Source organism: Drosophila miranda, assembly GCF_003369915.1.
Source record: "Drosophila miranda strain MSH22 chromosome Y unlocalized genomic scaffold, D.miranda_PacBio2.1 Contig_Y2_pilon, whole genome shotgun sequence".
In the NCBI taxonomy this organism is placed as follows: Eukaryota; Metazoa; Arthropoda; class Insecta; order Diptera; family Drosophilidae; genus Drosophila; species Drosophila miranda.
In genome coordinates, this window is record NW_022881614.1 from 36,067,766 (window position 1) to 36,095,006 (window position 27,241).

The 27,241-nt window shown below is 40.5% G+C and overlaps 1 protein-coding gene and 1 long non-coding RNA gene across 2 annotated transcripts in view; one reads left to right on the plus strand and one right to left on the minus strand.

The window, feature by feature from the left end:
• Positions 1-27,241, minus strand: part of LOC117193975 — a 95,934-nt gene that overhangs the window by 15,707 nt on the left and 52,986 nt on the right. The window lies entirely within an intron of this gene.
• LOC117193194 lies at positions 20,437-21,360 on the plus strand. Its single transcript, XR_004474528.1, has 3 exons — positions 20,437-20,605; positions 20,681-21,055; positions 21,166-21,360. It is a non-coding gene; the product is annotated as an uncharacterized LOC117193194 (long non-coding RNA).

Consider the following 27,241-nt stretch of genomic DNA (forward strand, 5'->3'; position numbering starts at 1 on the left):
CGGAGAATGCGGGAGCAAGAAAAACACAACCGGCTTAAGCAAGAGCTAGAAGCGAATTGTCGTGATTACATCTTGATCATCGGGAACCTCTGTAATTGCATAGAGTGGCAGGAAATTTTGCAATGTAGAAATTGTTGAAAGTTGAATTTCATTTAGCGTGGATATGTAGGTTTTTAATGTATCGAAAAGTTCGCGCTGCAGTTCCTGAATCTCCGATCGCAGTTTTTCCACTTGCACCTGGCACTCGAGCAGCTGCTTCCTGCATTGCTGCTCTAAGTTTTGGTTCTCCAGCGTTGTGGGCCGAAAATCGTCATTAGAGATGCAAGAGGAACTTTCGAAAGCGGCTAAAACTGCACGCTTATTCTCCGAGCTATCAATGCTTTCTGACACTATCCAACCAAGTTTTGTCTCCTGCAATGTTGGCAATTGGTCTGATAGTCGAATCTGTCCGACGCACATTAAATCGAAGAACAAACCACAACCTATCAACAGATCGATACGTTGGGGCTTGGAGAAATTAGGATCAGCTAGTTTTAGATTATTCGGCATGATCCAATCCTTTGCGTCTAGGCCGAAGTTAGTCTGCATTTCCGTAATTGAGTTGGTGACAATTGCAGCGAAGGAAGCTCGAGAGCTTGCGTCCTGGGATTGTACAACTATATGTACAGACTTGCTCGAAGGTAGAATGGAATCTCCGATACCGGAGATGTTAACATAAGACGAGCGGTGATCCAACTGCAACTGATTAGCAAGTCTAGATGTTACAAAGTTTGCCTGTGATGCAGAATCCAAAATGGCACGACATGGGATAAGTACTCCATAACGATCTGTTACATGGACGAGGGCAGTAGGTAGTAACACGTTCTGGCTAGGCTGAGACTTCTGGATCGAGGGGGGAGGGCTAGAACATCCGCTTGCTAGAAGCACAGTCGCGGCCTTTTGCTGAATCGATTCCTTGGCCGGTGAAGAGGAAGATGAAGCACCAGTTCCCGATGGAATGTGGAGTAGCGTGTGATGTTTGGCCTGGCAATGCCTGCAAGTCCTGACCTGCACCTCTGCAATTCATGGCCTTTGTTGAGGCAGTTCAAACACAAGCGGCTCTTCTTTGCTTCTTTGTATCGTTCAAACGCAGAGAGATTCAGGAATGACTGACATCTAGATATGTAATGCTCGGAGGAATTGCAATGGTTACATGTGGGGTTAGGATGGTTGCTACTGGAGGTGATAAGGGTGACAGGTTTGTCTTCTCCCACCTGTTGACTAGGATTTATTTCCATGGCTGATCCCAAATTCTCCAGCATCCGACATCTCGCTTCCAAAAATGAGGCCATGTTTGACCACTGAGGCAATCTTGAGGTCGGCTGGTTCTCCTCCCATTTCTCCTTGGTCTTGTGGTCCAATTTCGTACCTATGATGTAGATCAGTAACCCATCCGAAATCTCCTGCGGGGCTGCCAAGGTCTGAAGTGCACGCAAGTGCGAATTGATTTGGTCGCTGAGCGCGCGCAAGCCGATAGCCGAGCCCTTCTCCACCCCTTGCAGCCCGAAAATAGCCTTGACGTGTGCCTGAAAATGTAACAGTTTATTATCGAATCGCAACATTAGTAAATTCAACGCCTTGTCGTAATTCTCCTCAGAAAGCTCCAAGGAACGAATCGTATCCAGCGCAGCACCATCTAGACATCCACGAAGATATTGGAATTTTTCGATGATTGGTATACGATGGTCTTTGTGCACCATTGTCGAGAACATCGAGTGGAATTCTGGCCAATCCATGTAGTTCCCACTGAATCGCGGAAGCTGCAACTCGGGCATTCGAGAACGGCCTATACTATTATAGGCGAACAACGACGAATTCACCTCGAGAGTATGCCAACTCAGCCATCAACTCCCGCGACAGCCTGGACCTAACCTTGACATAAACATTCGAAAAGTCCAGTCGGGCATCGCTCGTTTGAGCGGCATCGAAATCCGCATTAATTCGCTCGATTTGCTCTAAGCGAGCTTGTAGTTCTGCCTCATCTAACTCGGCAAGCTCTTCCTTGGTGAGAAAGCGATCCATGGCCTTTAGTTGGCGCGCGATGGACTCGGCCTTGTGCTTGTAGAAATCTACCTCACTCGGCATTGCTGCGTTCGCGACATTGCTAGGCTCAGGTGCTGCCATGTTGAGGTTTTAAAAGCGTCACTCAGCACGACCGTAAAAGACGTATAAACGTGGAAACCGAAAGCAAAAGGATTACAGCTAATGCCTTTAGCTGTGCGACTGCCTACCGCACTGCACTGATCGAAGTGTCGCGACAGAGAAATTAATAGCCAGCAATGCGTGTATGTAAGTATGTTTTAGCACCGAATTGTGCTTAGACGCCGAAAATTTGCTAAGGCTAACGAATGTCGATCGCGAATGATTATTAATTGACACTGCAACTCAGATATCACGTCGGGGTTACCAAATTTTATGTGGAGTTAATGTTTTTTATCCCCAATCGGCCGACTAATTATTTCGAATTAAATAAAACTCGGCGCAGAAATAAATTTACGATATGTTCTTTAATGCGTGACATCCAAATTGCAAGTGTGGCTTGGCGGCCCTTTACATTGCCGCTCCGATCGCTGAGCGCAGCTTCGCTCGGCCGACGTCGGTAGGCAGACGCAAAGCGGAGATAGCGAAGAGCGAGCTGGCAGAGAGCGTTTAGCAGGACAAGCACGCGCAAAGCTTTAACAAACAAATGAGTGACATAGACATAAGTAACAAACAAAATAAGCGGCTGAGGGCCAAGAATTAGGTGCTATTTGGCAAGCAGCAAATCGGCTGGGTTCTGCTCCGAACAGTGGGAAAGGGGGCTAACAAATTGCCGAGGCGCAGGGAGCACCTGAGCTGCCGCGCGATGAGTTGTCACTTCCGCTGGGAGTGTCGTCGGGAAAGTGAAAATCACTGCTCTGCCAGCATGAAAATTGGCCCAGTCTGAGTTGGCTGCAATCTCATTGGCCGCAAATTCATAAATATATACTTCTTACGAGGCAAGCCCGTAACGATGCTTCATTCTAATTTCAGCGAAAGGACAGAATTTATGCCACACACACTCCTCTGTGCTTCCGTGTGCTGCTGTGGCTGTGGCAGGACCTGGTTTTAAATTCCCGTCCGCCCTTTGTGTCGCATACTTTATGGCGCTGTTCATATTACGATATAAATAACAATTTGCCCCGACGTGTGCCCAAAAGTATGGGACGGCCCCGCCAGCCGCTGCTTTGTCTGAGGCCGGATATCATAACAATAAGTTGCCAAGTGCCACAGGAGCTCCAGCTCCCGCTCCAGCCCCTGCTCCTGCTCCTGTGTGGCAGATAGAATGGCGATGGCTATGACAAAGGGCAGAGTCGCCACCGTGAGCCCCACAAAGTGTTTCCACCTCAGAATCTAACGTCTCGTCTCGTCTCCAATCGGCTCTCAGGGCGACCATCAAATTAGCAGACCCAAAAGTGAGCCGCACAATTAACAAAAACTACTAATTACCAAAGGCCCAGGACCTTTGATCGAAGGGAAGGGGGCTGGGGTGGGTAGGGGAAACAATTAATTGTAAGCTCATTTCGCCCGAAGACCCCTCGTCGCATGTCAATCAGCTGCCTCTGGAAGCCCAGGACAACGCAGGACGAGGCCATTCAGCCAACCCTTAGGCCAGCAGTCCACCCCTGTCGAGGATTTTATTGCTGACAATAGCGCAAAATTTCACCCCCCCCGACCGGAGGGCTGTTACTTAGTCAAAATCAAGTAGTTATAAAATTTTTTATTGCCCCCACGAACAAAGGCAGACAAAGGACAGAAGGTGGGTGTCCTGCCGCTTTGACAGACACAAGAACGAAGTCCCTGTCCAACTGTCGGTGGGCGAAAATGTCTAATGAGCCCAGAGCTCAGCCCCAGCTCTAGCCAGAGATTTGTCAATTCGAGGCCGGGCGATAAGGATATCCAGAGAGGGAGTATCGTATCCTTCTCCATAAAGGAGGAAGTTCATCATTTGATAAATGCACCCGAGGACAGGAATCAAACTGTGAGTGGGCGTCTCTGGCCTAACGATGCCCCAGAAAAGGAGTATCTGTCCCCAAAGCAAACTACTTCAATACTTTCCCCCTCACGCACACGCACTCACGCACACATTCATAATTTCCAACACTTGTTTCACGCATATTTTACTCAATGGCCATTCATAAAAGTTCTTGCCGGAGGGAAAAACAAATAACGAAAAAGCAAACAAATGTGCCTCAAGTACCGCCCATATGGAGCGGAGAAAGTGATTCTGGGGGGAAGGCGTATAAATCTCGACCCATGAGAACAACAAATACGAGTCTGAAGGGCAAACAAGAAGAATAAATATGCCACAGAGCGTAGGCGCACACAGACAAGAGGCTGAAGAGGCTGCTCGATTCTCGCCACCAATCATTAATCATAATTTATGATTTATGATTCATAAAGCATCATCATCAGCCAAGCAGTGTGTGGGAGGGGGGCTGGCTAGGGGCAGGGGGATTGTGGGTGAGTATTCGCCTGCCATAAACAGGACAGTCCCAAGTTCCTGGGAACTCGGAAGAACCTTCCTCCGACACCGAACCCCACTCAGTGCGTTGTCAGGGCCATACCCTCCCCCCGGTCCACCATCCACCAATCTGTGCGTGTGTGAATATGACAGCGAGTGGGAGGGTGAGTGCTATTCAAAGTGCCGAAAAGAGCTTGGTGGCACGGAGTCAGCACGCTACACGAAAAACTACACCTCAAAGTGCGGATTGCCGGATTGTATCAATCAGATTGAACCCATTCATTTTGCGAAGTCAGCTTAATTTCCCCACTTTTCTCCTGGCTCCAGGCTCCTGTCCACTCATGAATATGAAGCCCTGCTGCATGCATCATTATCTCTAGCAACAATCCTCTTAAGTTACAAGCTCTATAAACAGAGAGCAGAGTGGAAGGAAGCAGCAGCTTTGATTGCGTTTGTGTCTTGGTTATAAATTTTAATTTTTTCCCCCCTCCCGCCGCGATGCAGTTTTCTGTGCAGTGGCGCCGTCATCTTGGGGGGATTTTCCTTGAAGCAATGGCATGAGGCGATTAATTTTCCATGAGTTGAAATTGAAGATGATTGCAGTGGAGGCGAAAACAAGAGCGGATCCGGCTGGCGACTGGCGCTGCATGAGACTGATTGGAAGCCCAGAAGATGGGGGGGCTCAAGGAAATTCAAATTAGAGGGGAGAGGAGTGGCCCGGGTACGGGAACGGGTAAGGGTAATAATACGAGAGCCCAAATGAGATTCTCTCGCGTTTCATTTGAGCCAACAACAAATACAATTTTATCGAAAGTCCTTCCGGACAAGGCCTCACAGCACATCACCCAAAACATAATCGCCGGCTATAAAAACAAAGGCAGAGCAAACGGAAAAACTAATAATCGTGCGCCCCGATAAACACTGGAATTCGAAGCTCGGACGAGGCCAGAAGCAGAACCACTTATAGGACCAGGAAAAGGGAGGATGCGTGCCCCATATCGCTGTCGTTGTCGTTGTCATTGTCTTTGTGGCAGCAACAGCGGAATAAACAATAAAGTTAAGCCGCGATAACCGGCACGACAAAGGATAATGTACAATACGAGCCAGGACATTTCCGATTAGCCAAAGGAATGCTTAGCCGCTCTGTCGCTCTGCCGCTCTGTGTCTGGGGCGGGCCTGGCAAATGCTTACGATAGCGTGTAAAATTAAATTTTATTGTAATTCTCATGGTCCTGCTCCTCCTCCTGTCGAGTCGGACAAATGTCCTTCCACATTTGGGGACTTCTTACGCCGGGGTCCGCTCTTTAGGTCGTTTTGTTTGCTTTTCTCGGGGGAAATGCACTTTCATAGCAGTTGTCGTAGAAAATTAGTTTAGTGCGAGGAAAGTGCGATTTCCACATGCATTTTGGATGGGGGATTAGCCGCAAAGGACTCTCCAGAGGAGGCTTCAGTCATCCCAAAAGGCACTGCGCGGCGGAACGTCTTGTGGCAGAGTCAGGTATCAGCCACTTGAAGGCTATTAATAAAGTTTCAACCGTTTGAACCACATACAGGGATCCTAGCAAATCGATATTCCCCGGCAAGGACACTGTTCGGGCCAGCCGCTGAAGAATAACATTATTATTGTATGAGCAGACAAAGCCGCCTATGTTGTAAAACGTTGACGTTCTGCAGAGCTGCTGCGCTCTCCCGCTAAAGGGGCTCTCTCCCGCCGCCACTTCGGCAACTACTTTGATCTGCTGCCGCCACTTCGGCAATCACTTTGATCTAACGCCGTCGTCTATAGTTTAGTTCTATGCTAACCCCTCTGCGCATTGGTTGCATATCGATCTCGCATAAAGTTTATCTGGCAATAGCAAGCAATCGGCTTCCGCTAAGCCACCAAGATTAAATACGAATTATAAAGTTTAGCCCGAAATCTCTTTTCATTTTTGAAACACATAGGTGCCAAAAAAGCTTGGCATCTCAAACATTGGTGACCCCGACGTGATATAAAACCATTGCTTAATCGCTTTCCGTTAAAACACTTATTATTTATACAATATTTTGTTGTTGGGTAGTTTAACTACCAACAAATACATTTGGGTGCACGTTGAAAAACAGTTTAAAGTGCAAATTCAGTGAGAGTGCGGCTGGAATTTTTATAGACAAATTCCGGTACTTTAAGCGTCGAATCTCTCATTCTCTGCGCAGCTGCAGCCGCGGTTCTTGACTTTTCGTGTCTTGCATTCTCGCTCTCGCGTCTATACATCGTCGCTTAAGCGGTATTTCATTTTCCGTTGTTGTGTCGAATTGCACAACGGTTAACATGGACAACGATCCGAATACAGGCGCGGGCGGAAATATTGTGGTGGCTGATTCCAGACTGAGTCTGTATAAGCGTAAAAGTCAGTCATTATATGATCGATTGCACAGGCTTTGCGAATCCTTCGCGGGGAATAAAATCGATAAGCTGACCGCCGCGGAAGTCGAGGGGCGCCTTGATATGTTGGCAGAAATTCGAGAGGAATTTAATAAGGCCCATAATGAGTTGGAGGCTCTCGATCAAAACGAGATTGGGAGTGAGCTGCGCGAAATCTTCGATACTCTTTTCATATCGTTGAAAGCTGAGTTGCTGGCTGCTGTTGAAGTAAGCCAGTCACACGCCGCTGCCCATTCTACGACTCGGCCAAGCCATTCCGGACATAGTACCATCATCATGGCTCATGTAGTGGCCAGTGAAGCAAACCCAGATTAAATTCCCTTATAATTTCCCAGATATAAAGCAGATTCAAATCACGCGCCAACTTGATTAGTTCGAACACCAAGGCTTTAAAAACAGCTACTTCGAATATGGAGCTTTAATTGCTCGAATGTTCTTTTTCGTCTCTCGAGACCGAATTCCATGGAAGGGACTCGTCTATGCCGCTTAAGCCGACAGCGACGGTGAACACGCGGATCAATTCCATTTTTCTCCCAAAACACTTCGGTTGTGCCTGTGCCAATAGTGCCAAACTCTAGTGGAAGTTCACGTGTCCCTGTATTACATAATACATACCAAGTTACATAACTGCAAGTCGGCGGAGAATCGACTAAAAAGCAAGATCAAGCTATATTGTGTGGTGAAAGTTGTAGTGTACCAGAGTTTAAATATATATAGTGACATATCTATAGTCCATGCTCCGCATACCCTTGTCTATGTCTATTACCCTGCACCCACAATACTATAAACAATACGACATCCTCAGCTTCGAACCCTCATAAATAATCTCACGCTCGAAATGGACCACGCGCAGCCGATTGCAGGCAATGTAAACAAACACCCTAAACTGGAAGTTGAACATAAAACAATAGATGCCGCCCTAGAATCCAGCCGCACTAGAATCCAGCCGCCCCAGAATCACGCCACTCTTCAGAGATCAATTACGAATCGATTCTCAAGAATCACACCATCCTAGCTGACCAATCAGAGGCCCTATTCTCAGCCACCCCCAAGTAATGCAACACCGATCATACGCAGCGGAAGCCTTTCATCAAAAGCCGCCTTTCCCACATATCGATCGAGTCACGTACTCCATCTCCGAAGCCGAAGTCGAAGCCAACGCCTCCGAATCCAAATCCGAATCCCAAACCGAGCATCATAATATAAATAGTCTGCATCTAAGAAGCCAACTCAGTTCTGTTCAAGACAAACGTCAATCGCGACACCGTCGGAGAATTCAACCAAAGTTAATTCCGTTCAAGACTTCAGACCTCAGTCATCGTCGGGGAAATAACTAATCAATGTACGCTAAAGTTTAAGTGAAGAATAAAACCTTTTTTAAAACGTAAACTGAAGTGTCGCATATTTAATTGGCGCAGCCGGTAGGATCTCAGTTAAAAGTGAATCCCTTTTTTTAAGACGATCAATTGGCGTAGTGACAGTTACAGTGCGTAATAACCTACAGTGATCAGAGAAAAAGTAACGCTAATACTAAAGAGATCCGCCAAAGAATCTACACACGATTGAAACTCAATTAATATTAGAAAAAAATAAATAAATAAAAAGAAATCAACATGCCGCTAACAGAAATACACCTGAACCAAGCCTTGACGTCACCATACGACGGATGCCAAGAACGCCTAAGCTCGTTCATAAGTAGGATCGAGTACATCTCCGAATTGTACTCAACAGAAGACATCCGGCAACAAAGCATCATGTACGGAGCCATTGAGGGTCAACTGTGCGGACGAGCACAACTTTTATCACAAAGCCTTCAACCCAACACCTGGACCGATCTAAAAGCAGCCCTAATCAGCAAATTCAACAACCACACTCCATACGAGACGCTGCTACAACAATTACACGACACCAAATTCAATGGGAATATTCGTAAGTTCGTAGAAGAACTAGAAATTAAGTCAAATGTTATAGTAAGTAAACTAAATCTGGATACTAGCCCAGAAAATAAGATAATCTTTAAAAACGCTCTGGCAAATGCCACCAGACATACCATAGAAGATGCTCTACCCAATAAACTGTTCATCATTTTAGCAAAGAAAGACATTTCTACTATGGCTAATCTAGAAAAATCAGCTCAAGAGTTAGGAATCTACGAAAATTTCGTAACTGATAACAAGAATCACGGACATTCAAGAGACGGAAATAAGAATCGTAGGAATGTTGGAACTTATTACCCTCGCTATAGTAGTAACGACTATAACAATCAAAACCCAAGTACTTCCAGAAATAATCATGGATCGAATCGAAATAATTCAGGAAATAATGCCGTAAATAATAAAGGATTATTTAACGAATTTAGAAATTCCTTAAACCAGGGCAGAGTACAGAATCCCACAAACTATCAAATCAATCAGACACAGGCAGGTAGCAGTGCACCAATTCAGCCAGTCAAACGATCTAGGGAAAGCCAAAGCGGACAAATGAAAATGGATGTAAATTTTCAGCAGAGTGCCTCGGAAGAAATCGAGGAAGACCATATATAGAAATAATCGTAAATAATAAAAAATTAAGAGGTATCGCGGACTCGGGATCGTCAATAAATATAATAAAAGAAAACTATACAGATTCCAAAGTCGATAGCGACAACCTCACCGTCCATACCATCAATGGACCCGTCCGTCTGACTCAGAGCATTACACGTAATGCAACCAAAAACTGTCCGACAAAACAAAAATTTTATATTCATAATTTTTCTGAAAATTATGACATACTCTTAGGCAGAGAATATTTGATGGCCAGCAAAGCCGTCATCGATTACCGAAATGAAACGGTAACGTTAGGAGAAAGGTCATACCTAATCATCCAAAGTGGAGAAGCAATTGACGTCGGCAAGACCGCACACAAAGGTGTTAAGCCATCTTCAAAGGAAGATATAACTACACCTAAGTGCCTTGACCCATCTCCTGAAGGAGAGCAATACTTCGCTTCCGCATTAGAGAATGAATTAAGGGAATGCAACCAGCTAAGGTTGGAACATTTAAATGACGAAGAAAAGGAGAAACTAAAGAAAGTTCTCTATGAATTTAAAGACGTGCAGTATAAAGAAGGTGACATTTTGACCTTCACTAGTACTATAAAGCACGAAATTAAAACCCATCACGAAGATCCTGTATATCGTCGACCATATAAATATGCTCAAATACACGATCAAGAAGTGACTCAACAAATCAAAGATATGATTAGACAGGGAATCATTCGTAAGTCGAACTCTCCCTATTGTGCACCCATCGCTATGATACCAAAGAAAATAGATGCTTCAGGAAAGCAGAAATATCGTATGGTAGTAGATTATAGAAGTCTAAACGAGGTGACAATAAAGGATAAATTTCCTACACCCAGAATGGACGAAATACTAGATAAACTAGGTAGGTGCCAATATTTCACAACAATCGATTTAGCTAAGGGATTCCATCAAATTCCTATGGAACCTAGCTCAATCCCAAAAACAGCTTTCTCCACGAAGCATGGTCATTACGAGTTCACTCGTATGCCATTTGGGCTAACCACTGCCCCCGCTACCTTCCAAAGATGTATGAACAATCTGCTAGAAGAGTTAATCTTCAAAGATTGCCTCGTATACTTAGACGACATCATTATATTTTCCACTTCATTGGAAGAACACCTGTTGTCACTAAGGAGAGTATTTGGAAAGTTGAGAGACGCCAACTTAAAGCTACAAATGGATAAGTGTGAATTCCTGAAGAAAGAAACGGAATTCCAAGGCCATGTAGTAACAACTAACGGCATAGTTCCTAGTCCAAAGAAAATATCTGCCATAATAAACTTTCCAATACCCAATACAACCACAAAAATAAAAACATTCATAGGTTTATGTGGATTCTATAGGAAATTCATTCCCAACTTCGCTAATATAGCAAAACCTATGACACTCAAATTAAAGAAACGAGCAGTCATAGACCCAACAGAGGAAAAATACGTCGAGGCCTTCGAAAAATTGAAAGTACTTATCACCTCAGACCCCATCCTCGCATTCCCAGATTTCAACAAAATGTTCACGGTAACAACCGATGCAAGTAACATTGCATTAGAAGCAGTGTTGTCGCAAGACCACAAACCAATCTGCTATGCAAGTAGAACCTTAAACGAACACGAAATCAATTATTCAGCAATAGAAAAGGAATTACTAGCTATAGTTTGGGCAACTAAGTATTTCAGATCATACCTGTTTGGTAGAACGTTTGAGATATTAAGTGATCACAAACCCTTGATTTGGTTGAATAACCTCAAGGAACCAAATATGAAGCTACAACGATGGAAGATCAAATTAAATGAATTTGACTTCAAAATAAAATATTTACCCGGAAAGGAGAACCATGTAGCCGATGCGCTATCAAGAGTAAATATTAACGAAAACCTACTCGGGGAAACCATTAATAGTGATTGTGCAACGGTCCATAGCGCGCAAGAAGATAATACAAATTATATTCCACTTACAGAGAGACCAATCAATTACTATAATAGGCAAATAGAACTGATTAAAGGTAATGAGGATAAGGTAGAAACATCCCACTATTTCCACAAGATACTGATAATAATCGAATATACCGAAATGACAGAATCATTAGCAAAAGATATAATAAAGGAATATGTGTGTACCAAAAAGAGTGCACTATATTTCCATAACGAAGTAGACTTCTCACTGTTCCAAAGGGCATTCCTGGAGATAATCAGTCCAAATCACTTCACTAAACTGATTAAATCCAGTACCAAACTCATAAATATTCCCAACTACTCCGAATTCAAAGAACAATTATTGAAGAATCATAAAGAGCTACTTCACCCAGGTATCGAAAAGACCACTAATTGGTTTAAAGGAAAATTCTACTACCCCGATTATCAAAAGTTAATCCAAAATATTATCAATGAGTGTCCCACGTGCAACGTTGCTAAAACTGAGCATCGTAACACCAATCTAACCTTCGAAATCACCCCTGAAATACAAAATATCAGAGAAAAGTATGTCATGGATTTCTATTTGGTAGGCAATCAACAATTCCTATCATGCATTGATGTATATTCTAAATTCGCTACCCTTGTAGAAGTTAAGAGTCGTGACTGGTTAGAAACCAAGAGAGCCATCATAAAAGTCTTTAACGAAATGGGCAAGCCACAGGGAACTAAAGCCGACAAAGATTCAGCCTTTATGTGCGCAGCATTGCAAGCATGGTTGAATGCGGAAAATGTGAAAATCGAAATCACCACCAGTAAAAACGGAGTTTCTGATGTAGAACGACTACATAAAACGATCAATGAAAAATTAAGAATCATTTCAAGGGAGGATAACATAGAAAACAAGCTCACAAAATTCGAGTTAATTCTATACACTTATAACCATAAAACGGTTCATAATACTACAAAAAGATCCCCAGCTGATATCTTCCTGTACGCCGGACTACCAGATTATAACACTCAACTGAATAAAGTTAGGAAGATCAATCATTTGAATAACGATAGAATCGACTTTGAAGTAGACACACGCTACAAGAATGCACCCCTAGTTAAAACAAAAACAACCAACCCGTTCAAAAGAACAGGGGAAATTAGGCAGGTAGACGAAAAGCACTTTGAAGAGAAAAATAGAGGGAGGAAAATCACCCACTATAAAACGAAATTCAAAAGAAAGAAAAAATCTAATAAAAGTAAATACGATAATTGCAGAGTACCCGAAGAGAGTACTGAGAAACCGGAGCTACAACATGATTAAGATTATAATCTTACTAATGTTCACCGTCCTACAGTCTTCCGGACAGAATATAGAGATAGATCCCATCAACTCAAGGAATTGATATCTCATATTCCAAAAAAATACCATTAACATACCCATTAATTATGAATACCATTATCTAACAATTAATATAACAAGAACAGATGAAACATATCAGAGTTTACTAGAACAGGCAACCCAATTTAATAACGAAATCCAAGTTCAATATTTAGTGCAATATTCAAGCAGTAAATTCTGGCATAGAAGTTGTCAATAAATTAAACAAGGATAATGATAGAAATAAGCAACTAGAGATATTAATATTTAACCTCCAACATTTTACAGAGTACATAGAGGATATTGAATTAGGCATGCAGCTAACAAGATTAGGGATCTTTAATCCAAAATTATTGAGGCAGGATTACCTGAAACACATCGATTCAGAGAAATTATTAAATATCAAAACATCTACCTGGTTGAAAACAGACACTAACGAAATACTAATAATTTCCAACATCCCACGAGAGATCAGAAATATTCCTATACTTAAAACTGTCCCATATCCAGATGAAGATAATAACATCCTCACTGACCTAACGCAAAACAATTATTACGTTCTAGAAAACGAGGTATATGAAAAAGAATCAAAACGAAAAACAAATGACGAACGTATTTCAGGAATAGTCAAACAAGTAGAAACAAAATGTCCATACACCAAAGCACACCAAAACTTTCAAATAAGTTTCATAGAACCCAACCCAATTGTTAACTTGGAAATTATCAAAAACCATATTAAACCAAGATTGCCTAAACCAAGAAATAAAAGTAGAAGGTAACGCATTGATAAAAAGACATAATTGCAGTGTACAGTTAAACGAATTCTTAATATCCAACTCCATACCAGAATTTGCACAAGGCATCTACATCAACAATAACGTAACAAAAATTAAACCATTGTCTTATTTGCAAACCAAAGAAATCGTAATAGAAAATACGCGATTAAATAATGTATTACATGTAAGCTTAATACTACTATTTGTCATAATCATAATAGGATTAAGCTACAAATTGTTTAATCTAAGTAAAAGCAATAAGCCTAAAACCGACCCGCACATAGAAACACCTTCAGACGAAGAAGAGGAATCCCCAGCAGGCACAGTTTTAGACGCACCCGAACTATATCCAAGGATAATCGCCTGAGGACAGGCTTAAATCTAACAATGGGGTAGTGACATATCTATAGTCCATGCTCCGCATACCCTTGTCTATGTCTATTACCCTGCACCCACAATACTATAAACAATACGACACCCTCAGCTTCGAACCCTCATAAACAATCTCACGCTCGAAATGGACCACGCGCAGCCGATTGCAGGCAATGTAAACAAACACCCTAAACTGGAAGTTGAACATAAAACAATAGATGCCGCCCTAGAATCCAGCCGCACTAGAATCCAGCCGCACCAGAATCACGCCACTCTTCAGAGATCAATTACGAATCGATTCTCAAGAATCACACCATCCTAGCTGACCAATCAGAGGCCCTATTCTCAGCCACCCCCAAGTAATGCAACACCGATCATACGCAGCGGAAGCCTTTCATCAAAAGCCGCCTTTCCCACATATCGATCGAGTCACGTACTCCATCTCCGAAGCCGAAGTCGAAGCCAACGCCTCCGAATCCAAATCCGAATCCCAAACCGAGCATCATAATATAAATAGTCTGCATCTAAGAAGCCAACTCAGTTCTGTTCAAGACAAACGTCAATCGCGACACCGTCGGAGAATTCAACCAAAGTTAATTCCGTTTAAGACTTCAGACCGCAGTCATCGTCGGGGAAATAACTAATCAATGTACGCTAAAGTTTAAGTGAAGAATAAAACCTTTTTTAAAACGTAAACTGAAGTGTCGCATATTTAATTATATATATGTAAACAGATATATAGGCCCTTGATATCAGCAGATGACTATGACTGAACTTAAGGACGGCGTACAAATAGGGTTGGTCGTGTGCACTCTTGCTAGGCTCGGGTCTAGCTCGCCGGATGGTCGGGGTTCTTCCTCACCTAATTGTACTATCGTACTCCACTACATTTAAATAGTGCACTTTACGGGAAACTATAAGTGATTATACAAAAACAAACTAAACTGAAATACTGATAGCGCCGACACGCCAAATAAAAGCCCTACTGAACCATTTCTATTTAGAGAGAACCTAGGTGTTGATTGCCCCTCTCTTCTGTACCCACCCTACCATGACAATGCGTTCGAGTTCTTGCATTGTCCCTTGATGAATCCTTTACTAAGATTTACCACATTTTATAAGATCCTGGAACGGATACTCGACAGACCATTTTTATGATTTTAAAGATTCATTTCAATTCAAAACGATTCATATTTTAATATAATGGGAGACTTCAATTTCAATATTCATTACGTTGCAGTTGTAGAAACACAACAATTGACTTAGGTTCTAATTTGTAGGTAATATTTCCTTAATCCTAATTATCATATAAGTTTAGTTATAAATTCATTATTTAGAGCATGAAAATTATTAGGGTATAGATATATATTTATATATAAAAACGAGAGAATAAGAATCGAAATCGTAAACAAAAGCTAGATCAGACTGGGGTGCATTATACACACTGAGCAGACGGGTTTGAATCATTATACGTTGTATGCATATCTACACTTTCAAGCCAATGGCTCTTTTGACCAAACTACTTTTCGCTGTACATAATTACTCACTCCAGCGTTATTGTCTTACGCTGATCGTTGGGCCCAATGATGTCGTAGATGTTGACCGCAGCTGTTTAAAATATGGAAAATCATAAATATATAATGCATACAATACAATAACGCTACAAACACCGTCGCATAGTCATCAGCCAGTTGTTTTGGTTTTCATAATACAGACAGAAATTTAATTATTATGCTCTATCACGAAAATTGAACCAAAAAGTAACAAACGAAAGACAATTTAGTGTGCATATGCACAATATGTATGTAGATATGTACGCGCGTAACATCAAAGAGGGGTGTTAATAAAGTTTCAGTTACATAACGTAAAGCTGCTGGCGTTGTGCGTTTGAACTTGATAATGAATTAAATGTAAATTGGACAAAACTCGATCCCGTGCGGCTGCTTTGTAGACTCTTGCCCGCCTGAAGTTGGTTAGAGGTCAACAGGTGCGATGTATATGGTTCCTGGCCGTACTGACAAATCTTCCGCCAAGCCTATATTTAGTTATTTATGACTGAGCAGCACTAAATATTCTTGGCGATTGAGGCTGATCTGATCTTTGGAGATTCCGAACTCGGTGGTAATATAAGATCCAGAAAAGATGAATTATGGTTGGAGTTGGAGCGACCTCGACAACTGTACGCTTAAGCCAGCTCCCAGGGTAGTCTTCTCGAGACTATACCGCGATGGGGCAGCTTAGGTACACTTCCCTGCAACATAGGTTATGTCAGCACGTGCACGGCATTAATATGAAAACATACCTTTCTCCCCAAATATATCTGCACTAAATTCTTCTTATTCACTGACCACTGGACTGTACGGCACTTGTAATTACATGCTTCCAGCATATATATGTGGAAATATATATATTTTCCGGACAGCACTATATATATATGTGTGCACTGTGTATGTTGCTCGCACTCGGGAATTATCACGTCTTTACAGATCGATCAACTTTCTTCTTTTGTTCAAAGCAGTAATAGACGATGGACTGAGTAGCCTATGCAGCAGAGCTTTTGAGCTTTTTACTAACTGATCTAGAACATTCGAGCAGCATTAGACGATCGTCTAATGCACAGCATAGCTTAACTGTGCAATCGTACGATTGCCGTCTATGCTTCCCACTGTCCGTCGCTTGCATGTGTGCGTGGGCGTTCGGACTTAAGAGCGGCTAAAGCTTTGATCCAACCTTAAGAGCGGCTAAAGCTTGATCATTTGAAAGATCACTAGGGGGTCTCACGAGACGAAAGAAGATAACCAATTCCCTATATTTTTGTGCTGGCTACTACACCACAGATATTTATACAAGACCTGCTCGACGAATAATTATCTGAAGAACCTGATTAGGAGAGATTATTTCCTGATCTGAATGTCTTTCAGATGATACACGCCGAGATATTTCTTGTTCTCATCGACCAATTCGTAATAGTACGGACTTCGGTTTTTAATTACCTGAGCGGGAATGAACATAGGGGCTAGTTTAGAGCTAAACTTTTTTACAGCACTACTTTGTGTGAAATTTCTAGCATATACCAAATCTCCAATCTTTAATTGTGTATCACGGCAGCGTAAATTGTATCTACGCGAATTTTCTTCGTGTGCCTTTATGACATTCGCTTTAGCCTGTTGCCGGATTAGCTGCAAGGAATCTGGGTTCTCTATTCTAGTATCGTCGTTCAAAAGGTCTAGTTTACGCAAGAGCGCGTAATCCTTCCCATTCAACATCATGTTTTGACCAAATGCTAGAAAATATGGAGAATACCCTGTACTCCTATGTAAGGTAGATCTCAATGAACCACTAATGGCATTCAGGTTACAGTCCCAATTGGAATGTTCGTTACCGATATAAGCTCGTATCGCAGCTATCACGGATCTGTTCAGTCGCTCGCTGGCATTCGCTTGCGGTGAGTAAATAGCTGTGCATTTTTGTGTTATACCGAAGCTATTTAAAAATGCCTGAAAGTAGCTAGATTTAAATTGGGATCCATTGTCTGACAAGATGACTTCTGGCACCCCAAATGTATAAAAGAGAGACCCTTCCAGATATTCACAGATCTTTGGGGCTGTAAATTTCTTCAGGGGACACAGAAAATGGAACTTGGTATTGTGATCGACAACTATGAGCAATCCTATGTTTCCCTTTTTCGTGCGTGGGTATGGTCCCAAGAGATCTATGTATAATTTCTGAAACGGCCTATCCGAATTGGCAATTCAACGCCGTCTCGTTCTTGCGCTAAAACACAGCCGATTCCGTAAGTGCTAGCATCACAGAGCAAAATAAAAGGTTTTGAGAAGTCAGGAGTTATCAAAATGGGTGATGCGGTTAAACAGGACTTTAAGGTCTCAAACGACTGTTGAGCATCCTCACTCCACTGTAAATCTTTTTTCTTCTTAAGCAACTCGGTTAGGGGAGAACTAACGGTAGCATAATTTTCAACGAAACGTCGGTACCAACCGGATAACCCCAAAAATCGACGCAGTTGCTTAACGGTAACTGGCACAGGGAACTTCGAGATGGCCTTGATTTTGTCTGGATTTGTCTTTATCTGACCATTACCAATAATAAAACCCAAATACGTGATTTCTTTTATGCAAAAGTTCGATTTCCCTATGTTAATGGTTAGATTTGCTTTGCGTAGACACAACGCTATCTCCTGTAACAACAGTAAATGCGACTCGAAGTCCTCTGATAAAACAAGTAGATCATCTAAATATACAAACACACGTGTACGAAGATGAGCTGGAATAACTCGATCCATTAGTCTACAGAGAGTTTGAGCGGCATTGCAAAGACCAAAAGGCATCATTTTATATTGATATAACGGTCGGTTAGGCACTGTAAATGCAGTGTACTGTCGCGATTGTTCATCCAACGGGACTTGCCAAAATGCGTGTTTCATGTCTAATCCAGTGATGTAACGAGCGGGTGGTAACCGACTTAGAATACCATCAATATGTGGTAACGGATATGCATCCCGTCTTGTAACCTTGTTCACCTCTCTTGAATCGAGACACAGTCTATATTTTTCGCCTTTCTTTACCAAAACGCAATTACTGCTCCAGGGACTAGTCGACTCCTCTATAACATCGAGCGCAAGCATATTGTCCACCTCGGCAAACATCAATTTCTCAATGGCTGGTGATACCGGCCAATGTCGTTGCTTTACGGGAATAGCTGCTCCAACATCTATAGAGTGTGTGACTAAACTGGTACGACCTAATCCTTCAGTAGCGAAAGATGGAAAACAACCTATCACTTTATCTAAGCGAATTCTCTCGTCTGCTGTCAATTTATGTAGGTTCGGTGGTTCTTCGACGTCATCCGTACCTCCAACATCTAATTCAGATACCTCTGCAGTGTGTGTGATTTTATCTAAAAGTCCAAATTTTTGCCAGAAGTCTATCCACAAATAGACGTCTTGCTTGAGTTCAGGAATAAGAAACATTTCTAGGTCTGCCGTGCATCCACGGTAATTAATTTGTGTTACCAGCTTGCCTATAACCTTACTTTCAGTATCGTTAGCCGTTCGTATTGCTCCTGAACACTTTTTAATCTTGCAATGCGCCAACATTTCTTTCGCGGCTGAGCCTCCAATACAACTGATTGTGGCCCCGAATCCAACAAAGCTACGTAATCACTGCCTTCAATGGTGACATTGGTATACAGCCTGTTATCCGAACTAAGAAATATAGCTGAAACAAACTTGTTCTTATTCTTGCGAACCATCTTCCAAAATTGTCTTAAACGTTTAGTTGAACGTTTGGGCTTTCTTAAAACTATCTATCTTATCAAAAATTTTCTTACGCGTTGTACTATAATTTGCTTCCCTTTCAGGTAAAGGAGTAAATGAATAATGATATGCCGTAGGCAGGGTTTCCTCTTCTGTTTGTGAGCTGATCTTAGGCTTCCTTAAACTTTGGTCGTTCGTTAAACTAGTAGGTGATTCTTGCAAACTTTTTTCTAAGGATGTGTCTGCTTGTTGTTGTTTAACACATCCTTCTGCAGGTTTCCCGGAGGGTTACATTTGGGACATACCGGCTTGTAAGTATCTTTTGTTCCACACCCGTAGCAAAAGATATTACGAGGACCTACACAATCGTCAAATTTATGACCTTTGTTGTCACAGTTCCAGCAAGTTGGAACTGTCTGTGAAGTACGACGTTGTATTTGACACACTTCATTATGCTCGACCAAGTCATCGAATAGCTGCTCGCTATCGTCTGGACCTGACAATTCCAATACGTATGAGCGAAGAGGCCTTTGCTTGACCGATTTTATATCGTTATAAAACTGCTCGTGCTTACGTACCTCTCGTCGTAATAGCGATCTGTTGGCAATCTTTAAGTGAAGAAGCTCGTGGTGAAGAGTGGGCTTGGAATTTCTAATAAGTAGATTCACAACATCTTCTTCTGTAACCGAATTTTGAAGCCTATCCACGAGATCTTCGATAGCATATTGAAAGTCATCGAAGGATTCGTTTTCGCCCTGACGACGTTTCCTAATCTTTTCCCAGATATTATAGTCGGTCTCAACATCTTCAAATCTTCGTCTAAACTCTATACAAAACGTATCCCAATTAAAGTTTGGGTAGGTTCGATGGAATTTCCAGTACCAATCACTAGCTTTTCCCGCGAATAAAAGATACAAGTGATCACAAAGCAATTGATATTTGTTATAAAGATTTTGTTGCGTTAGAGAACGTACTCGATAAATGAACTCATTCATCCTCATGCATGTTTTTGAACCATCGAATTTAATGCGCCAATTCTGCATTATACTGGAAACTTTTGCTGGTGCTACGTGTGAGCTCGAATTACTTCGATTTGCACTCGCTCTTGAAAAATCTAAAAGAACTTCTGCGTGACTATCTCGTGCTTGACCGATACCCACGTTATTTGTTTGGTTAATGTTATCGTCACCGGAAACATCGGGTGTGATATGCTCTGGTTGTGTCAACTGGAGTGACGCTAATTGATTTTGAATCGAAGATTCAATTGTTTTGCTTAAAAATGAAGTTAGTTGTTCCATTAACTGAGCCTGTTGAATGCTTACAGCAGACTGGACGTAGTTAGCGATTTCCACTTGAGTGGTTATTGGAAGGGTTGTGTTGTTGGTTTCAGTTTCTGTTGGTGAGCGATCTAACCGGGATCGTTGAGTTGATCTCGTATTCATACCCCTTCTAATAAACTTTTGGCCCTTTTTAGGTCGATTAGACGTTCCGTCTATTGTGCTAAAAGATTCGTTAGCACTAGTTGGACGTGTTCCTTCGGCGTTAAGCTCGGCTAACAACGTGTTGTTAGAGAATGTTAGTGCCAGAGAAGAACAATCTAATGAACAGGTGGGACATTTTGGGTTTGTCCTAATCTGTTCCAAAATACAAAGTTTATGGAATTTGTGTCTACACGGGGTGTTGGCTATCATCTCACTAGTTCCCAATACTTCGTTGCAAATTCCACAAAATGGTTCTGCTTCGTGCAAAGCAGTTGTTATATCATCTGTACTTCGCCTTACAGCCATTGTATATCAGACAATATTTAAGGAATTAAAGAAAAACTAATAAAAAAAAATTATATAAGAAGGTATTAATTGTAATAATAAGGTCTGTCTTTCCCACATGCCAGAATACTTACAAAATATCTATTTGGTTTCAGTAGGCTTTTCTATTTTCGTTAATATGGACTATTTATAGGTTAATGACCTCGTGCACTGAATCATTGGACAACTATCGCGATTTGGCAATATAAAATTGTAAATCCGAATAACTCAAGATGCCTAAAGTGAAAAAGCAGGTTTGCTTTGGTCGGTCAATCCAAAATGAAATGAACTGGAACCGCAAAATCCTAAAACAATTCCTGTTTATTCTGATCACTGTATGGTATTGCATAACTGTAGTGTATTGACACTCAGACTTAAGCACGCGTTGTCTTCAAGATTCTCTTTTATTCTATATCCCTTGGATGGTGTGACCGTATATAGATATTAATATAATACCTAACACGCCTCTCCTTAGATGTTTAATATACATGTCATTTACAAATCTATTTTCCTATAACAATTTGATTTGTGTACTTAATCTAATTAGCGTATATAAAATTTATGTGATTTCGTATTTTTCTTTCTTCTTAATCTGTTTAGTATTTGTTTCAGTGTTTAATTTGTACATAATTTGATTTCATAATTCCTTTCTTTATATTATTTTATTGTTAAATACGCTTTACTACCTTCCCTGCCTCACGTGGTCTCAACTCTCTCCTGGTGGGTGTTGGTTGAGAAACTATTTGTTCATTGTTGGTTTTGGAATTGTCATCTACTGAACAATTGCTTTCGACATCAGGTGTTTTCGCATTAGGCGATGTATGATTGTTAGTGCTTTGGTTTCTAATTTGATCCAGGTGACGTTTTATTTCTCTGTTATTGTTCGCCAAAATACAACAATACGAACGCGGGCCCAGTTGTTGTTTTACAGTTGCCTGAGTCCAGCTTGCTTTGTTAGGATTTTTGTAGTCCCTAACTTTTTGACCCTTTAAAAATTCTGTGCTTCGTCTACCTTTGTGATTTACAACACACTCAGTCTGTTTTTTATTTATTATGCTTTCGACCGTAGGTGGTTTTAACAACGAAAATCTTGTTTTTAGTGTACGACCAAAAAATAATTTAGCAGGAGATTCGCCCGTAGTACAATGAATCGTATTTCGGTAATCGATCAAAAATCTATTTAAAATTGTATTAAAATCTTGTCTTTCATTAGCCTTTATGTTTGCATATAGTGATTTCTTAACAGTCTTTACAAAATTTTCTGCTTGACCATTAGTCGCTGGATGTCCTGGAGCAGTAAAAATGTGATTAACACCATTGTTTTTCATAAACGTTTTAAATTCATCAGAAGTAAACTGTCGTCCATTGTCACTAACTAACACGTCTGGTAAACCATATCGACAAAATACTTCTCTAAGCTTGTTGATAGTAAACAATGAAGTTATTTCCTTCGTTTTGAATACTTCTGCCCATTTTGTATAAGAATCTATAATAACCAATAAATGAAAACCTCTAATTGGTCCTGCAAAGTCTATGTGTACTCGACTCCAAGCCTTTCCTGTGGATTTCCACGGTATTAACAGACTCTTTTCTGGACTTGATTGTAGTTCCTGACAAGGAATACAATCTCGAATTAATTTCTCAATTTCAGAATCCATGCAAGGCCACCACACATAAGAACGTGCTAACATTTTGGTTTTTACTATTCCCAAATGTGATGCATGAAATTCTGCTAAAATAGCTTGTCTCAGTTTGGTTGGAATTACTACTCTGTGTCCCCATAAGATACAATCATATTCCACTGAAAGTTCATTTGTTTTAGAGATGTAGGCAGAAAACTCGCTGCCTTTTAATCTTGTCTTCGAACCAGTGTTAATTGCCTCACAAACTTTTGATAATATTGGGTCACGTCGTGTTTCACGAGCTATTTCTTTGAAGCTAATTTTGAACACCTTTTCGGACTGTATAAAATGTATGTAATTATAGTCTTCGTTTGGTACAGCCGTTTCCCATTGAGGCATTCTTGAGAGTCCATCTGCTATATTTAAGGTCCCCTTTATGTGTTCAACTGTATATTGAAAACCTGACAAAGTCAGTGCCCATCTTTGCATTCGTGCAGAGGCCATCAATGGAAGTCCTTTCAGGTCTCCAAATATGCTTAGTAATGGTTTGTGATCTGTTCGAAGGATGAACTTGTTTCCTAAAAGATACTGTCTTAATTTACTCACACAGAACACTATAGCCAGGGCCTCTTTCTCGATTGTACTGTAATTATGCTCGCTTTTGGATAATGCTCTTGATACAAATGCTATTGGTTTGATATCTTCATTGCATTTATGTGATAAAACACCTGAAACTGCATGACTGCTAGCATCAGTCGTTAATACTAACGGTTGATCTGGGTTGTAGTGAACTAAAACTTGTTCAGAAGTTACTTCTTTCTTTACCTCTTCATATGCACTCTGACATTCGCGTGTCCAATTAAATTTTGTATTTTTCTTTAATAATGCATATAAAGGACTCATTATCTGAGCGAAATTATTGATAAACTTTGAATAATAATTTACCATGCCTATGAAAGCTCTAAGCTGTGATACGTTTTCCGGAGCCGGTGCAAACAATACACTCGCAACTCTATCATTGTTTTTGCTCAGTCCTATCCTGTCAATTGAAAATCCTAGGTAACAAATTTTGGATTTAAAGAACTCACATTTCTTGTCATTTAATTTAAGTCCAACTGATTTCAGTTTTCTAAGTACAGCTTTTAGGTTTGAAATATGTTCTTGAAGATCTCGTCCTGTAACTGTTATGTCATCTTGATAAACCACAACTCCTCGCATACCCTGAAACAACCCTTCCATTGTTTTTTGAAAAATAGCTGCTGCAGTTTTTATACCAAATGGTAAGCGTTTAACTTTCAATAGTCCAATATGTGTGCTCCAAGTACACAAATTTTGAGATTGCTCATCTAAATTTAGCTGATTGTAAGCATTTGACAGGTCAAGTTTTGAATACAGTGTACCCCCTTCAAGCGCTGCAAAAATGTCGTCTATTCGAGGTAGTGGATACTTTACGTCGACTAAAGACCGGTTTAATGTAACCTTATAGTCACCACAAATTCGTATGTCACCGTTTGGTTTTAAAATCGGTACCAAAGGTGTTGCCCATTCAGAACTAACAACTTGCTCTAAAATTCCATCATCTATGAATTTTCGTAACTGCACTTCAATCTTTTCTTTCCATGCTAATGGTACTGACCTAGGCTTGAAAAATATTGGTTTTGCATCTTCTTTTAATAGTAACGATATCGTATTCGTAGTATATGAACCTAAACGAGGCTCAAAAACTTCAGCAAACTCCGATTTAATCTGTTCTATAGCAAAACCTATGACACTCAAATTAAAGAAACGAGCAGTCATAGACCCAACAGAGGAAAAATACGTCGAGGCCTTCGAAAAATTGAAAGTACTTATCACCTCAGACCCCATCCTCGCATTCCCAGATTTCAACAAAATGTTCACGGTAACAACCGATGCAAGTAACATTGCATTAGAAGCAGTGTTGTCGCAAGACCACAAACCAATCTGCTATGCAAGTAGAACCTTAAACGAACACGAAATCAATTATTCAGCAATAGAAAAGGAATTACTAGCTATAGTTTGGGCAACTAAGTATTTCAGATCATACCTGTTTGGTAGAACGTTTGAGATATTAAGTGATCACAAACCCTTGATTTGGTTGAATAACCTCAAGGAACCAAATATGAAGCTACAACGATGGAAGATCAAATTAAATGAATTTGACTTCAAAATAAAATATTTACCCGGAAAGGAGAACCATGTAGCCGATGCGCTATCAAGAGTAAATATTAACGAAAACCTACTCGGGGAAACCATTAATAGTGATTGTGCAACGGTCCATAGCGCGCAAGAAGATAATACAAATTATATTCCACTTACAGAGAGACCAATCAATTACTATAATAGGCAAATAGAACTGATTAAAGGTAATGAGGATAAGGTAGAAACATCCCACTATTTCCACAAGATACTGATAATAATCGAATATACCGAAATGACAGAATCATTAGCAAAAGATATAATAAAGGAATATGTGTGTACCAAAAAGAGTGCACTATATTTCCATAACGAAGTAGACTTCTCACTGTTCCAAAGGGCATTCCTGGAGATAATCAGTCCAAATCACTTCACTAAACTGATTAAATCCAGTACCAAACTCATAAATATTCCCAACTACTCCGAATTCAAAGAACAATTATTGAAGAATCATAAAGAGCTACTTCACCCAGGTATCGAAAAGACCACTAATTGGTTTAAAGGAAAATTCTACTACCCCGATTATCAAAAGTTAATCCAAAATATTATCAATGAGTGTCCCACGTGCAACGTTGCTAAAACTGAGCATCGTAACACCAATCTAACCTTCGAAATCACCCCTGAAATACAAAATATCAGAGAAAAGTATGTCATGGATTTCTATTTGGTAGGCAATCAACAATTCCTATCATGCATTGATGTATATTCTAAATTCGCTACCCTTGTAGAAGTTAAGAGTCGTGACTGGTTAGAAACCAAGAGAGCCATCATAAAAGTCTTTAACGAAATGGGCAAGCCACAGGGAATTAAAGCCGACAAAGATTCAGCCTTTATGTGCGCAGCATTGCAAGCATGGTTGAATGCGGAAAATGTGAAAATCGAAATCACCACCAGTAAAAACGGAGTTTCTGATGTAGAACGACTACATAAAACGATCAATGAAAAATAAAGAATCATTTCAAGGGAGGATAACATAGAAAACAAGCTCACAAAATTCGAGTTAATTCTATACACTTATAACCATAAAACGGTTCATAATACTACAAAAAGATCCCCAGCTGATATCTTCCTGTACGCCGGACTACCAGATTATAACACTCAACTGAATAAAGTTAGGAAGATCAATCATTTGAATAACGATAGAATCGACTTTGAAGTAGACACACGCTACAAGAATGCACCCCTAGTTAAAACAAAAACAACCAACCCGTTCAAAAGAACAGGGGAAATTAGGCAGGTAGACGAAAAGCACTTTGAAGAGAAAAATAGAGGGAGGAAAATCACCCACTATAAAACGAAATTCAAAAGAAAGAAAAAATCTAATAAAAGTAAATACGATAATTGCAGAGTACCCGAAGAGAGTACTGGGAATCCGGAGCTACAACATGATTAAGATTATAATCTTACTAATGTTCACCGTCCTACAGTCTTCCGGACAGAATATAGAGATAGATCCCATCAACTCAAGGAATGGATATCTCATATTCAAAACAAATACCATTAACATACCCATTAATTATGAATACCATTATCTAACAATTAATATAACAAGAACAGATGAAACATATCAGAGTTTACTAGAACAGGCAACCCAATTTAATAACGAAATCCAAGTTCAATATTTAGTCGAGAAATTGCAACGTGAATTCAACGGCATCAAAATAGCCAAAAGAAACAAAAGAGGCCTTATAAATGCAGTAGGCACAGTATATAAATATCTATTTGGAACATTAGATCAAGATGATAAAGTCGAATTAGAAGGAAAAATAAACAATCTGGCTAGCCACAGTGTTCAAGCTAATTAAACTTAGTAATTCAAGCAGTAAATTCTGGCATAGAAGTTGTCAATAAATTAAACAAGGATAATGATAGAAATAAGCAACTAGAGATATTAATATTTAACCTCCAACATTTTACAGAGTACATAGAGGATATTGAATTAGGCATGCAGCTAACAAGATTAGGGATCTTTAATCCAAAATTATTGAGGCAGGATTACCTGAAACACATCGATTCAGAGAAATTATTAAATATCAAAACATCTACCTGGTTGAAAACAGACACTAACGAAATACTAATAATTTCCAACATCCCACGAGAGATCAGAAATATTCCTATACTTAAAACTGTCCCATATCCAGATGAAGATAATAAAATCCTCACTGACCTAACGCAAAACAATTATTACGTTCTAGAAAACGAGGTATATGAAAAAGAATCAAAACGAAAAATAAATGACGAATGTATTTCAGGAATAGTCAAACAAGTAGAAACAAAATGTCCATACACCAAAGCACACCAAAACTTTCAAATAAGTTTCATAGAACCCAACCCAATTGTTAACTTGGAAATTATCAAAAACCATATTAAACCAAGATTGCCTAAACCAAGAAA